At 49.2% G+C, this 13,812-nt stretch overlaps 1 long non-coding RNA gene across 1 annotated transcript in view; it reads left to right on the top strand.

Moving 5' to 3' along the window:
- The window catches only part of LOC110399775, a 95,728-nt gene continuing 84,531 nt past the window's right edge, over positions 2,616-13,812 (top strand). The window contains exons 1-3 of the long non-coding RNA XR_002439399.1: positions 2,616-2,703; positions 3,198-3,324; positions 13,226-13,526. This is a non-coding gene — a long non-coding RNA (uncharacterized LOC110399775). The remainder of the gene's footprint in view (positions 2,704-3,197; positions 3,325-13,225; positions 13,527-13,812) is intronic.

A 13,812-nucleotide genomic window follows, 5' to 3' on the forward strand; every position in this document is an offset into this window, starting at 1 on the left:
GACTATTTTTAGCAGGCTGGATTTTATGAGCAGGATGTCATCAGTTTATACCGGTTTACCTAATGCTCAACTTGGTCAGTAAGCCAGTGGCCAGCGAGATACAGAGCAACATTCCACAGGTTTGCTTTCAGATTTATAGTCCAGACTGTTCCATCAACTTAATTGCAATAGCTTAACTCTGTTTGAAATTTCCTATTCATTGGGAAACATTTATATGGAGAAAAGGGGAAAACAGGTTAAGTATTTTAGCATTCTCAAAACAAACAATTTTTTCTTCATGTGATTAGTCTATAAGTAAGCTCTCCCACAGTTGCTCCAACCATTTCCCTGTCCCAACCAAAGCTCTGTCACACAGAGACAATCACCTTAAATGTATGCATCTTGTACGGGCATGGTAATAACTACAGCTTGGGTGTAGGAGACTAAGTAGTTTCACTGAGTGCAATTGCAAGGACAAATTTGTATTCATCAGCTGGAGAAGGCAGCAGCTTCATATATGTACACACACGCAGTCCTGGTTGCATGGGCAAACAGTAGGGTGAAGGTTAAGCACAGGAAGGGTATTTAGGAGAGAGTGGCTAGCTCAAAGGAGAAGAAGGCGTCATGGGGTTATGGCAGATGTTGGGAGCTTTAGGCATATTGCAGTAGGGTTCATGTGAGCTGAATTTAGTATTATTGCAGTGCAGGGCCATAGGTAACATTCTCAGTTCTCTAAATTAATTGACATGTTGTATATGTATTTCCAAGTCTTGTCATGCTAAACATCTTGGTGTTTGCAGGAAGAGGCGCTGTCTCTGATTAGATCAACAGATATAACTTGGGAGAGAGGCTGGCAGACTGTGGAATGTACAAGGTTGCTGAGTGTATCACCTCAAGACTGGAGCTTACTGGATTCATCGAGTTCAGTGACAAATTTTTGCTTTGCAAGGCTGGGCCATTCACTTGAGGCAGAGGTCTCTGTCAGGGTGATTATTCTTTCTGTGACTGGAGATCAAAGAAGATATCTCAAAAGGGGAGAATTGAAACTATTTCACTTCATTCCCAACTGGCTACAATTTCAAAGAAATGATAGCCTGGATTTTCCCAGTGGCTTGTGGTGTTCACCAGATGATCTCAAAATGATGGGGAAAACAACAGGTCTCAGGACAGGATCTACCCGGGCTTTTCATCCACACTCATCACTAAAACAGCTGAGAGAATCAATGGTCTCATTGCTCAGGGAGTGTGAGTGTGTCAGGCAGCGACTTTGCAGGCAGGCAGCAAAAACTAGTGTTGCTGATGGGTGTTCAGGTCAAATGCCAGCCCCTGTCAGCTATGGAGCTGGAGAGTGTAGGGTCAGTAAGGCCTTCCTTGGCATATCAGGAGCTCATTGCCTCATCTGAGCTAACATATGTGAGTTTTGTGGAGCTGGGGAGTTGCAGTGTTGGGTCAATCTATCTGTCAGGTCTGAGCCTGCTCTGGAAGGACAGCTCTTAAGGCTTTGCAGCTACGTTCGGGGTGGTGCAAGTCTGCAGAGTGAGCAGAGGTGGGAGTGTCCAGGCAGAGTAGTGGGCTCTGAAGGACCAGTTTGTCTGCGATCAGTTGACTCTAAACACAGCCTGAAGCCCTTGCTTCTACCTCCTCCCCAGCGCAGGGGCAGACATGTGACTCCTGCTTTTGCTGTTCACTCATAGCTTTCTCCATCCCATCTGTCTCTCTCCTCCTTCCTTGCCTTCCTTCTCCTTTCCTCTCCCTCCTCCCCCTCATTCCCTGTAAACGATTAATCATTTTGACAGGCTCAGTGATGGCCTTTATTTTCTTGAGGCAGCCAAGAAATGTCTGTGAGCACCTTCTTTGACACCCCTCGTGTTCTCTCACCAATCAAATCGGCCACTTCTCCTGGAGTGGTACCATCAAAAAAGTAGGGAGGAAACTCCAGTAGATCCAGCTGTGCAAATGGACAGTGGGGCAGCATCCTGTTAGGGTGCCATAAGGGTCCCCGTTAGCTGTGATGAATGTGTAATCTCTCTATCACTTGAATGTGTCATATTTTTCTTCCTCCCTCTTCTCATCTTGGTTTCAGTGCAAAGGCAATCAGGAAGAAACCATGCTGCTCAGAAAAATATCAGCCTTCAAAAGAAAGGCTGGATGTAAAAGCTGTTGGAGAAAAAAAGATGAGCAGGCTGGGATTATCAAGGAAAAAAGAATAGGAATGATTTTGTTAATGGGTGTGAAGGCCTTCCTGGGAAACTTCCCCTTGTCTGGCGCAGGAAGGAAGTTGCCTCTGTATCTCTGCTTTGGTTGACCTGGACTTGTATTATAATGAGGATGCCTTCCATTCACCTGCAGCCAGGGAAGCTCTTGGGCCAGTGTATGTGCTATTGCAAATGCTCTCCCGCCTACCTAGGAGGAAGGGTGCATCGTGTTCCCTGATCTGCTCTAGTCAAGTTTTACAGCATCTTCCATCCCCTTATGATGGAACAAAGGCATGCCACAATTCTAGAGTTTTTTTCTCCTCTTAGTGTGAAAGCAAATACCATCTGAAGCAGGAAGGAGAGGCCCACAAATGACCAATCTGCCCAGGGCTTCTGGGGAGGTCTAAAGACTTTGTGCAGAACAATGGACTGTAACAAACAGTCACAGAAGTACAGGAGGTAGTGAAGGAGAACCACTAGAAGTCAGATGGAATATGATGTAAAGACCTTGCGAAGACTTGATGTGAAAGTAAGTGGTCACATATCGTAAGGTAGGAGACTACGTATGTTGACCAAAGGGATCCTCTCTATTCTCACATTCCTATCAGATAAGTAACAAGCCCTGAGCCGAGATTAGAAGACAGCGAGCAGACTCATCCTGGATGAAAAGCCCTAGAGTAAGACTGCACCAGCTCCTCAGGGTAAAGAGCAGGACAGATAGAAGGTGCTGCTTGTGTTTGGAAGGCAGCACCTCTTGCTCAAAGCCACCTCTAGTTCAATGCAACTATGCCTCTGGAAGGAGCAGTCAGGCTAGTGATAGCTTCTCAGAGTCAACTGACAGCTCACACCCTACTATGAGGCACTGCTACCCACTATTCACCATATGAGCTTGGGTTCTTGTTGTATGTGATAGATGTGAGAGTCAGCAGAGCCTACAGGCAGCACACTGGGTGGGTTCAGAGAAAGCACTGAGGGAAAACCACAACCTTGCTTCTACACCTCTGTTATTTGTTTTGCACCTAGTGAAAAGGTTGCCCTTTGGATACAGACCTAAAAGCTGTTGCAGCTGAAGCCCTAAGGGAGGACAACGACCTCATTTGGATCAAATGTCTTTGCTCCCTGTGGGCTGACTGCATCAGATCTCTGGAAGGTAAGAAGACTTGAGCAGAAGAGGAGTTAACAAGCATGTTCCAGCAGATGAAAGGGCAATGTGCACTCCCTTTGATAGACATGCTGCCCCATGTCTTGGGAGTGACTTCTGCCAAAGTCATTGTTGAGTTTCTCTAAACTAGCCCTCACAAGGAAATATTGATTTTGTGCTGGTGATGCTAAGCATATTGTTGAATGAAAGGCTGTAAATGCTTGGCAGAGCAGCTATGGCTGGGCCGTTGACCTGACTTGCTTTCCATAGGCTTGTGCTCATGTGCCCATGGTGAGGAACACGGGCATTGTGACTCCAGGCCAGTGACTGCTGATGGCTTCAATGCCTCTTCTCTGGCAAGGGGTAGTTACACGTGCTCCCTTGTGTGCAGTCAGCAATGGGACTCTAATTAGCAGGGCTTTATTTCCCAGCAGAAGATAGCCAGGACAGTTTACATCTAGTATGGGAAGTAATGTTTCTTTCTTGAATGTAACTTAAGAAGAGAGTATGCTGAAGGTCTTGAGCAATTTACCTCAGTCGGAGTTTTCAGAGAACATATGAGATCAGCAGAAATAAAGTCTGACCAATGTGGCTAATACTGACTGTCCTAGAGAGCCTGTTTTAAATCATGGACAGCCCCAGTGGGATCTAGGTCTTTACAAGCTCCTGCCTGTTGTGTGCACTGAAGGCTCTGAGTCATGTGGCACTGCAGTGACAAAATTCATGAGAAAGACATCAGCAGCAAGCGGAATGCAGCTGGGTTTGTCTTTTCCTTCTCAGGAAGCTAAACCGTAGAAAGGGGAGGCTGAGAGTGTCCAGCAGTGGGCTCTCACTGTTGCTTTCACCTGTTAAATTCAACTTTGCTTGCTGAGGTAGGCTATGGTATCTCCAATCTCCACCCTTAGAATTAACTGTAATTTGAATGACCAAGGCCCTGACCTGATCTAACTGTACCTTATTTAAACAGGAAGTTGATTATAAGACCTGATGAGTTTACCCTAGACAGCACATCACCTGATGTGCAGTATTTCATCCCAACCCATAAAATGATGGTTGGACTAGGTGACCTTAGTGGTCTTTTCCAACCTTAATGATTCTATGATTCACTGAAATGGCTTCAGAGCCTGGTGAATTCAGAATGTGTTCAGGGTTATGAGGACTTTTCTCAGTGAACTTGAGTGTGTCTGTCAGCAGAGCTTGTTAGTACAGCGGGCTCAGGTGGATGATACTTGACTGAGAGCTCTTAATCATCACATGGCAGATGCTTGTCACTTCCCCACAGTGAGTGTCCCGTGTTCAGTGGGAAAGCTGGAGCATGAGGCTAACTCTGCATGCGTTCTTTAGGTGGCAGACGTGCTTGTGGCCCTGGGGACTTTGGGACTAGAATTTGAATCAGCTGCAGTCAGGAATCCAAAATTTCGAGGTGCCCTGGCTGGTATGGAGATATTTCTGTCTGGGCACTGTCTATCTGGGCTGCTCTGAACGTTATGGATGTGTTGCTGCTGTCTTTGCGGAGTGGATGAAAGTGTTTGTGGTAAAATGTAATCAAGTGGAAAATTGCAGTGCATATAAACACATATGGCACTCAATGACTGGGCATTAGGCACAGTGACTGCAGGCAAAAAAAATTATCTGTAAACGTTTCGCAGCAAGTTTCGAAATCTTAAAGAACAATAAGATATTAGCAATTTAATGGGGTGATTCAGCGAAGCAGCGATCCTTGGGTTGGGAGAACGAGGATGCATGCAGCTGCAGTGACGGAGAGGCTGGAATTACTCAGCCACACTCAGCGAGCCCTGTCTCTCAGCACAAGACAGCTGCCAAAGGTTTCCTTCCCATGGCAAGGTGGCTGTGCTTAGAGAGGGGAGCCAGGAGATGGCCTGTGAACCTCACCAGTGCCACCTTCCAGCCTCCTCCAAGAGTGTGCTGTTTACAGCAGCATTTGCAAGAGGTTGTGTGCAGTCAATGAGGCAGAACTGATGGGCTAGGTGGATCAGGCCTGGCTCAGGCTGGGAGCTGCAGAGTCACTGCAGGTTAACGGCTGCCTTGGCCTCCCAGAAAGGGAGCGCTGAGTCCTGGTCACTTTTTGTGCCTCCAGGCTCTATCTGCTTTTGCTGCCTCGGGTAATGTGTTCTCAGAGCCTGCAGCGGTCAGAACCTTCCTGGGAGCAACCATTTTTTGCCCTGCCAAGAAGCCATGTCACTTACTGGAACCGAACTTGAGACTTTCATGTCTAATACAATGAGATTTCACTCCATGAGCTTGCTGTCAGTCTTCAAACCTCTTGCTTTGATGTAACTACTGAAAGGGGACAAGGGCATGTCAGGGCAGTGTGTGAAAGTGATTCTTTTATGAGTAGCAGAAGTATCAAAAAGGTGTTTTTCCTCTTCTTTCTATACAACAAATTCCCTTTTTCTGACATCGAAGAAGGTTGTCTTTGAGTGGGTGGAAAGTAGAAATGTGCTTTGCCAGTGCCACCCGGCTGTGATGGGACCCCAAGGGACCCAGGGGCTTCAGTAGTAGAAGGTATATAGCCCTGGCGGCCCTACTGACTGCCCTGAGTCCTGGATCTGGTGGCCAGACCTGCTGAGCAGTTGATGAGGGAATTGCTTCTGAAGGAACAAGGGCACCAAAATGGGAAATCCCATTGGATTTAAGGTATGAGCAGCTTGGCTCCATTTTGACTGGAGCTGACTCCAGTCCTCTCTGGGGAGAAACCTTCTCAGACTAACCAGTGACAGTAAGAACTACCTAAATGGAACAAAATAGACAAAATCACTGCATCTCAGGAATATAAGGAACATAGTGGGGAGCTAGGCTAGTGTGGAAGAGCAGTAAGTTCTTTCTGCCTGTCACCATAGGACCTTTCATTTCCATGCTAACTTGTCCACAACCATGTGAACGTGCCTTATCTTGGACGTGGTATCTGATCGTGGAACCTGAGACTCAAGTGCCTGGATCATTAGCAAAGTGTGACTTCAGTGAGATCCCAGGCAGGCTGGGATGGATGTCTCTGGCTCTGTACAGCAAACTGCCAAAGGCTGGGCTTTGGTAAGGCAAAATGCTTTGTCAAGGTGTGTGTTCAGCTCTGGATAGAATTGGTGAGAATAATGATGGGAGAAGTTTTTTGTGAATTGTTATTCAATGATGTTTTCCTTATTCCATATTTCTGCTTTTAATCTCATCTCCCTGAACATGGTATATTAGAAAGAATGATTATATTTATTGCCTGGTGTGTCTGCTAGTTTAGCCACTCATAATGTTTGCAGCTATAAGAATGCTTGCCTTTGCTAATACTTATGTATCACAGAGAAGTTGTTGTCCCACTACCAAATCAAGCTAAGGCATGCCTACCTCTATGAGAACAGACATTTACCTACAGAATTCCTCTCTTATCTTAACCTTCACATGAAGGCAACTCTCAAAGGATGCCCCTCCAAAAAAAAAACCAAACACAGAATATTCTCCTTTCGTCAACTTCAACTGTGAAGGTCTTCTTAAGACTTGTGCCTTGTAAAGTGCTCTGCATTTGTTTGAATACCTCCCTGCCTACTCCATTCTCTGCTTTGCTGCCTATGTTTTGTAGCCTTTTGCCAGCTTCATCTTTTCTTTAGGTATTTCTGTGCTACGTCAGCACTAAATTCAGGGACTTTGAGCCTCACTTCCTCACATAAAAAAGATGTAAGTGATGCTTTTTCCCTGCTAGGTCTCACCAGTCTGCTCAGAGATCTGGAAGTGGAAGTCTCCTAGACCTCACGTATTGAGAGCAACAGTCTGTACCTATGTCAGCTCTCTGCTGAGAACACCAGTTCTTATCTCTTGCCACCAGAGCTGGGGTACTGGGGAGATGTTATGTCCTATTCCTACTGGGAAGTGCAGGACAGTAAGGCTTTCTGTTTCTGGATACATTAGCATGATAATTTCCTCTTCTCTGATCCTTCAACTCCTCTTGTGAGCCTACATAATCTCAAACCCAAAATGTGTAGATCTCCACACTCCACAGTGTTCTACATTTGCTCCACATTCCCTAGATTTCAAATACATCAGAGGTGAGCAAACTCCTCTGTGCTGCCATAAAAATGGAGCTGGATTACTGGAAGGCAGAAAGCCTCTAGTGGGTGGCAGGAGAGCTGTGGTCTAGATTTGAGGGAATTTGAGTGAAAATTGAAGCAAATGAGTGAGCGATGGGTTTTCTTAGCTCATTGTGGTGTGTTTCTCTGAAGCCTAACTAGAGGTCTGGAGTCTCTGGGGTCCTAGGATACTTCTATGTGAGCTCTCAGTTACGGTATTGCCCTCCAGCACGAGTGGATGCACAGGAGGCTGAAACAGGGCCCTGCGCTCCTGAGCTTACATCTAGCAAAGTCATTGGGGAGCTCCTGGGAAACTGTGGGCATAGCTGGGAGAGCCTCTGCTGCTCCAAAGGGGGGGGTACTTCTGAGAAGGATTAGTGGAGGGAGCACTTCAGATGTTCATAGGGAGCCATGGTCCTGAAGAGCAGATGGGTCCTCTCTGCGTTGGCACTACTTCTGTGCCAGGGGTTGCAGTGCAGTTGCTCTGACCCTGGTGAAAGGCATCTGGAGGAAAACACAGAGATTTCCTTCTGGCTTATGACCAGGTCAGGAATGGGAATGTGTTCCTCTTGCTTACAGCAGCAGCTGGATTGATCCTAAGGCAAACTGGAAATTGGTGAGGTTGATGGGTACATGATGGTTGTTCCTGTGACAGATTAAGAAGCCACCTGAGTCACTGTCCCCACCCACACAGAGGCTGTGATACTGGAGGCAGGTCTGCCTGTCACACCTGAAAGAGCTGTGCAGCTCAGGCGCAGCCGGGGAGAGATTTTAAGTCAAGAAGCAGCTGTTCAGTTACTCTGTAAGCTTGTGGGTAACTACGGGAATTCTCCTGGTTTCTTTTGTCTAAGCCCTCCTTCCCAAAGGGCCTTCTGTCAGGGTTTGAAGGCACGAGGACAGAAGAACCTCCACTGCTGCTCTGAGGAATTTGCTCCAGAGCTAAAAAGGCCCCCACTGATTCATGTAAGACCTATCACCGGATCTCATTTTTGGCTGGTCTGGTTTTACTGCTTCTGCAGGTTCTTCTGTCAGACCCTCTCTCTCCTGGGGCAGAGTTGTTAATGGTGACACTGCCTTGTGCATCTGCTTGGCTGGACGCCTATTGCTAGGCCATTAGATGTTGCCCTGTTAAGGCACCTTACTGCCACCATGCAGTGTCCCTGCATGGGGCACAACCAGTCCCGGACAGGCGGTTCCCAGGCACTGAGGCAAATGCAATCATGATGTGGGTGAAGCCGGACATGTTCACAAGTACCCATGCGTGTAAGGACAGCAAAAGAGGAGTGCTGGGTGGGAAAACTCCCATGTCAACCCCTGGCATCGGGATATGATCCTACGTGAGGTTTACAATTAAAGGTGGTGGCTGCGATGGGATGTGAAAGCCTCAGGGTCTGGCACCTCAGGGCCCGATTTCGCTTTTAAAAAGCTTAAAAGCAGTCTTGTAGCTGGGCTGAAGTGTGCGTCCTGAGTAAGCATAGGGGCAGCTGCTCCGTGGGCCCAAGAGAGGAGAGGTCAGACCCAAAGGGGGTGAATTTTGCTGCAGTTTTGGGGACGCTGGGAGTGACAAAATTGCAAATGCGGCTGGGGTTGGCAGCGGCCCGTCCCTTCCCGGAGCCGCCTGTGCTGCCGCGCGTTGGCCACAGCGTGGAGCCCGCGGTCCGTGCGCAGCTCCGCGGAGCGCCCGCGGGACATGGGATGGGGCTGCCCGGGGTTGCGCGCTCCTGGTCCGAGGGCATAGAGTCCTGATGCTCCAGCGGTGCGGGGCATGAGCTTCAATTCCGCTTCGGCCTCCTCTTTGAAACCCTTGGTGCTCGACCAAGGCTGGATTTGCTTCTCCTGGACTACACATACGTGAGCTGTGAAGGTCCATGAGAACAGGGACCTACTCCTGCACGTTGGTGTCGCAGGACGGATGGTGTCTGTTGTGCTAGGTGCTGTGCTATTACAAGCAAGTGCTGTACGTCGCATTTTTGTGTTGTTATGTAAGTTGTCCTATAGCCACATAGTTTTGCTTAAGTCTGTGCCTATTCTGTTCGTGCATCGAGCATCTAACAGCAGCCTATGGACACATCAGGTTCAGCTGTTATATCCATCTGTCCAGAGGAAAGGAGGAAGGACAGGTGTCTCTCCCAAAGCATGCTCTGGTGCAGGGAGCTTGTTCCTAACCCCCTTTCCCACCACCACCGCACCTTGCTGCAATGCGGGCGCCGGACCCGAGAGGGCAGCAACAGACTGCGGGAGGAGCGGGCTGTGCTCCGAGGTGACAAAAGGGACCCCGAGCAGGGGTTCTTCCCCGGCAGGAATGTTCTCCGGGGCTGCTGCCTGCGAGGCTCAGAAGGTGCTGCAGGAGAAGCCAGGCACGCTGCCCGCCTTGGGGAGGACCCGTCTCTGTCCCCTCTTGGGATGAGGACTCGCCTCAGACTGGCACCTGTGAGACTTGGGGTGGTGGCAATGGGGGGCTCTGCCCCAGACTCTAATGTGATGGGGATGGAGCTGGCCAACCAGCTTCATCCCAATGAGTCCTCATCCTAGCCCACACTGGAGTGTTGCTGGGTCTGCCTTCTGCTTGGTCATCAGCCTGTGGATAGGGGCTTGTTTCACTACTTCTTTTTTTTTCCTCTCAGTATTTATGTGCCACGAAGGCCTCTGCTCCTGGTTCTCATAACCCTCATCAAACATTGCCTATGTTCCTCGTGGCTCAGAGAGCCTTGAATGCCCTTTTCAGTGCACCTGAGGCAGGCAGAACTGTGCCTGGGCCAGGTGGTGCCAGCTATGGCTGAGCTCACCCCTTCCTGCTCTCACAGCAGAGGCAAAGCCCCTTGGGAGGCAAGGACCTGCTGAATGCCCCAGTGGGGCATGCAATACTGGTTCTCCAGAACCCTGCTGTCTCACAGAAGCTGAAAGTGAGGGCGATCTCTGCTGTGGATGGCAAATGCAAAGCCATTGATCGTGCAAGGTGGTGCAGTGAGGAGCTCTTTCCCTGTTCCCTGCTACCTTTGTACCCACCACCACAACCATATCATGGGCCCGGGCCCAGCGGGTGCTCCCAGCACCAATGGGTGTGAGCAGTGGAGGGCAGAGAGGGTGCTCACCCTTCCTTCTCAGGGGAGTTGTGGAGGAAAGGTGCCATGGCACAGGGCATGCAAAGGAGGAGGAATGGAGCAGGGTACAGTGGCTGCAGTGAGCAACATAAAGCCGTGATGTTGCAGCCCTCTGCTCACCAGGGCTGTGCTCACAGCCCCCTCCCTCTCCCTTCTTTCCAGTCCTCTTGTACCGTTTTCTTGGCAAGGGCGCTGGCTTTCAGCCCCCGCACCTCATGTGCTCCATTGATAGCTGGTAATTTATGCAAATCTCCTAATATATGGATTCTGGGATCAGGACGGAGGGTTTGTGTGTGAGATGAGATTAATATGTTTGCAGATTCTCTCTGCAAAGAGAGGGCGAGAGTCAGGCAGGGCTGGGACGCTCGCCCTAGGTCTCTATTAGCACCTCAGCACACCACTGTGCCCACAGCTGGTGGTGGGAGGGCTTGCCTTGCTTTGCCACCCTGCTTGCCCACAGCCCACCATGCTGGCCACCCCAGAGAGAGCCTGTCCCTGGGAAGCCACGAGTGCCTGGTAGCAGTTTGTGTCCCTGCCTGCTCCTCCAAGCTTCAGCATCTCCAGAAGGTGGCTGGGCTGAGCTGTGATGAAGCCTTCTGCCACTGCAGGACCATGTGGCCCTGCGGAAGTCCTGGAAAACTGCAGTTTGGTGATGGTTATGGGATGGCTGAAGCCACTTGTAGCTGTGGACCTTTTGGTGTGGATGGGCCCAAACCAGGCAGGGTGGCATGAGCAGCAGCAGGGAGATGGTGGGCATAGCTCCGACCTTGGTGCTCAACCGCTGGGCTGGTGTGATGTGATGAAGGTGAAGGTCAGCTGGGCTGAAGCTGAGGGGCTGCCGGGGGGCGTCGTGTGCTGCTGCCCATCCCTCCTGGAGACAGCAGGCCCTGGGGTGAATGTGCTCTGTTTGTCTGCATTGCACCCAGCCGTGGCCCAGCTCCATCCTGGGGCCCCCAACCCAGCACCTGCTGCTCAGCTGAACAGGAGGAGAGGGAGCCTCCTCTGATTCAGATGTTCCCACGGAGTACATGTTCCACACCTGACATTTAGAAACTAGGAATCCTGCTGATTGATAGAATTTGATGCGGTGGAGTATATTTCACAGTGTGTCATTTATCCTGGTGTTGCCTCATGTGAAATGTCAGCCGTCCGGGAGCGTTTCTGATCGCTCTTTGAAGCACTGGTTCCCGATACACTCGGGAGAAGGATGCTCTTTCCCCTCAGCTCAGGGAGCCCTCAGCAGGCCAAGGTGGCTCAGCCCCGTACCCTGAGGGCTGCAGTGGGGTCCTGCTGTCCTCACTCCCCCCGTGGCACTGATGCCCCTTTGGGAACAGCGCAAACCCCTTTCTCCCAGCCCACTTCCCTTCAGCGGCACCCCTTGTTGTGCTCCCTTTCCCCAACTGCCTCTGGGTTTGATCCCAACAGTCTTTTTAGCCTTTGGAGGAATATTTTTTTGACTCTCCTGGGGTTGCTGCTGTTGACAATGGAAATCTATTGTGTTTTATGTGCCTGGAAAATGAATTTCCATGTCAGAAGAGGAGAGCAATTATCACAAGCAAGAGAGATCAAATTGGGTCTTTAAAAAGAAAATAAAGTTCAGATCTTATCTGATTAATGAGATTTCTTCCAAACCTTAACAAATCTTAATTACAGTGACTCTGCTGGAAGGGATGAGGTAAAGCTAGGATTGGGGCTATCTAAACAGAACCGCTCTCTTCTGAGCTAGAGTACATCCCTGCATGAAAGCAGCAGGGACGGCCATTGAGTGTGGAAAACTGCTCAGCTGGAAACCAGCGAGGCAGGATTCTCCATGGAGCCTGAGCAGCCCCTTCCCCAAAGGCCCATGGTGCTGGGGACAGCCCTGACCGTGCTGTCCTGCCACCCGCCATTGTGGTCGCCCCGCATGCATCATGGCTGCTACACATTCCCTCTGATTCCCTTTTTTTTTTTTTCCTTAATAATTGTTCGGTTGTTGGGGATTTTAATTCTCATATTCCTGATTTTTTTTTTTTTTTTAATTAAGCCCTCAGTTTAAAAGAGGCAGAGGCTAAAAGTTTTTATACGGTTTAAACAGACAGAACACTTTTGGATGATTTTGTAGAACTGTCTGTGTAATGTGGGCCACAGACGCACACCCTGCTGCCCCTCTGTTGCGTACAATAAGTTGTGTGAGTCAAGCTGTGCTCCCAGAAGGAACACAAGTCTTTATCCGAAGAGGCTGAGCCAGGGAGACTCTGGCACTTCCTGTAACAGCCGGCTCGAACGGTTCATTGCCCTGACTTCCTTGTACAAAATAAAACAAATAAAAATAGTTCCCTTCTTTATTTTTTAATTGGGACTTGTCTGGCTTCAGCATTTATCCGTCGGTTCTTGTTACGGCTTTCTCTGGGAGATTAAAGAGTTCTTTAGTACCTGATATTTCTTCCCTAGGAAGAAGTACATATGCAGAAGCAAGTCACCCCTGGATCTTATTAATAAACTAAACAAACAGATCGCTTCCAATCTTGCATGTTTTTCCCTCAGTTTTGGCTAATGTTGAGGGCTCTTCACTCCTGTCGCTGGAAGACAAGCAGAAAAGAAAAGAGCAGGAAACAGAAGTCCAAACCCCTGGAAAATCAGGCAGCCACACGCTGCCTCCCCTTTGTCTGTGTGAATACATTGTTCCCCTTCCCATTGTCTTCATAACAAATTTGGGGAATTATCCCCGGTGCCATTTTCCAAATCTCGGTATCATTTCAGGTTAATTATTACCAGCGACTACCAGAGATGGAACCGGCTGTCAGCATTTGAGCAAGGGGTAAAAATGACAGCCGGTGCGTGCATTTAGCCACACGCACGTTGGCAGGGTATGGCTGGGAATGAAAGGGAGTGTTGCGGACTGCTCCAGCATCCTCGTGCGCTCGCCCGCTGCTCTGCTCCGGCACAGGCACGCAGCTGGGTGGGAACAAGCAAGCCTGTGGAGCTCCCTGTTCAGCCCGAGAGGCTGAGGCGTCCAAAAGAAGCTCTGCAGGAAGATCTGCCGAGGAGGAAAATACAACAGGTACCTGCGCTGCACGTGCGTCCTCTAAAAACTTCCTGGCCTCCCAGGATTTGTACCTGGTGCTCCCAGTTGAAACTGTTATCGCAAATTTTGGCGGCGTCCCTGATTTATTCAGCGAGATTTTGTGCTCTCTTCTCAGTCCTGCGAAGTTTCAAAACGTGTGAATGATTTAAATTATTTTTGCCTCATTTCCGCTGTCTGATGTGATTCTCATCTGCCTGTCTTGTTTGCCTGATTTACGAAGGTTTGTTTTTTAGGAACTGCCTCCATTTTTACTACGGGAGAG

Source organism: Numida meleagris, chromosome 5, assembly GCF_002078875.1.
Source record: "Numida meleagris isolate 19003 breed g44 Domestic line chromosome 5, NumMel1.0, whole genome shotgun sequence".
Classification (NCBI taxonomy): domain Eukaryota; kingdom Metazoa; phylum Chordata; class Aves; order Galliformes; family Numididae; genus Numida; species Numida meleagris.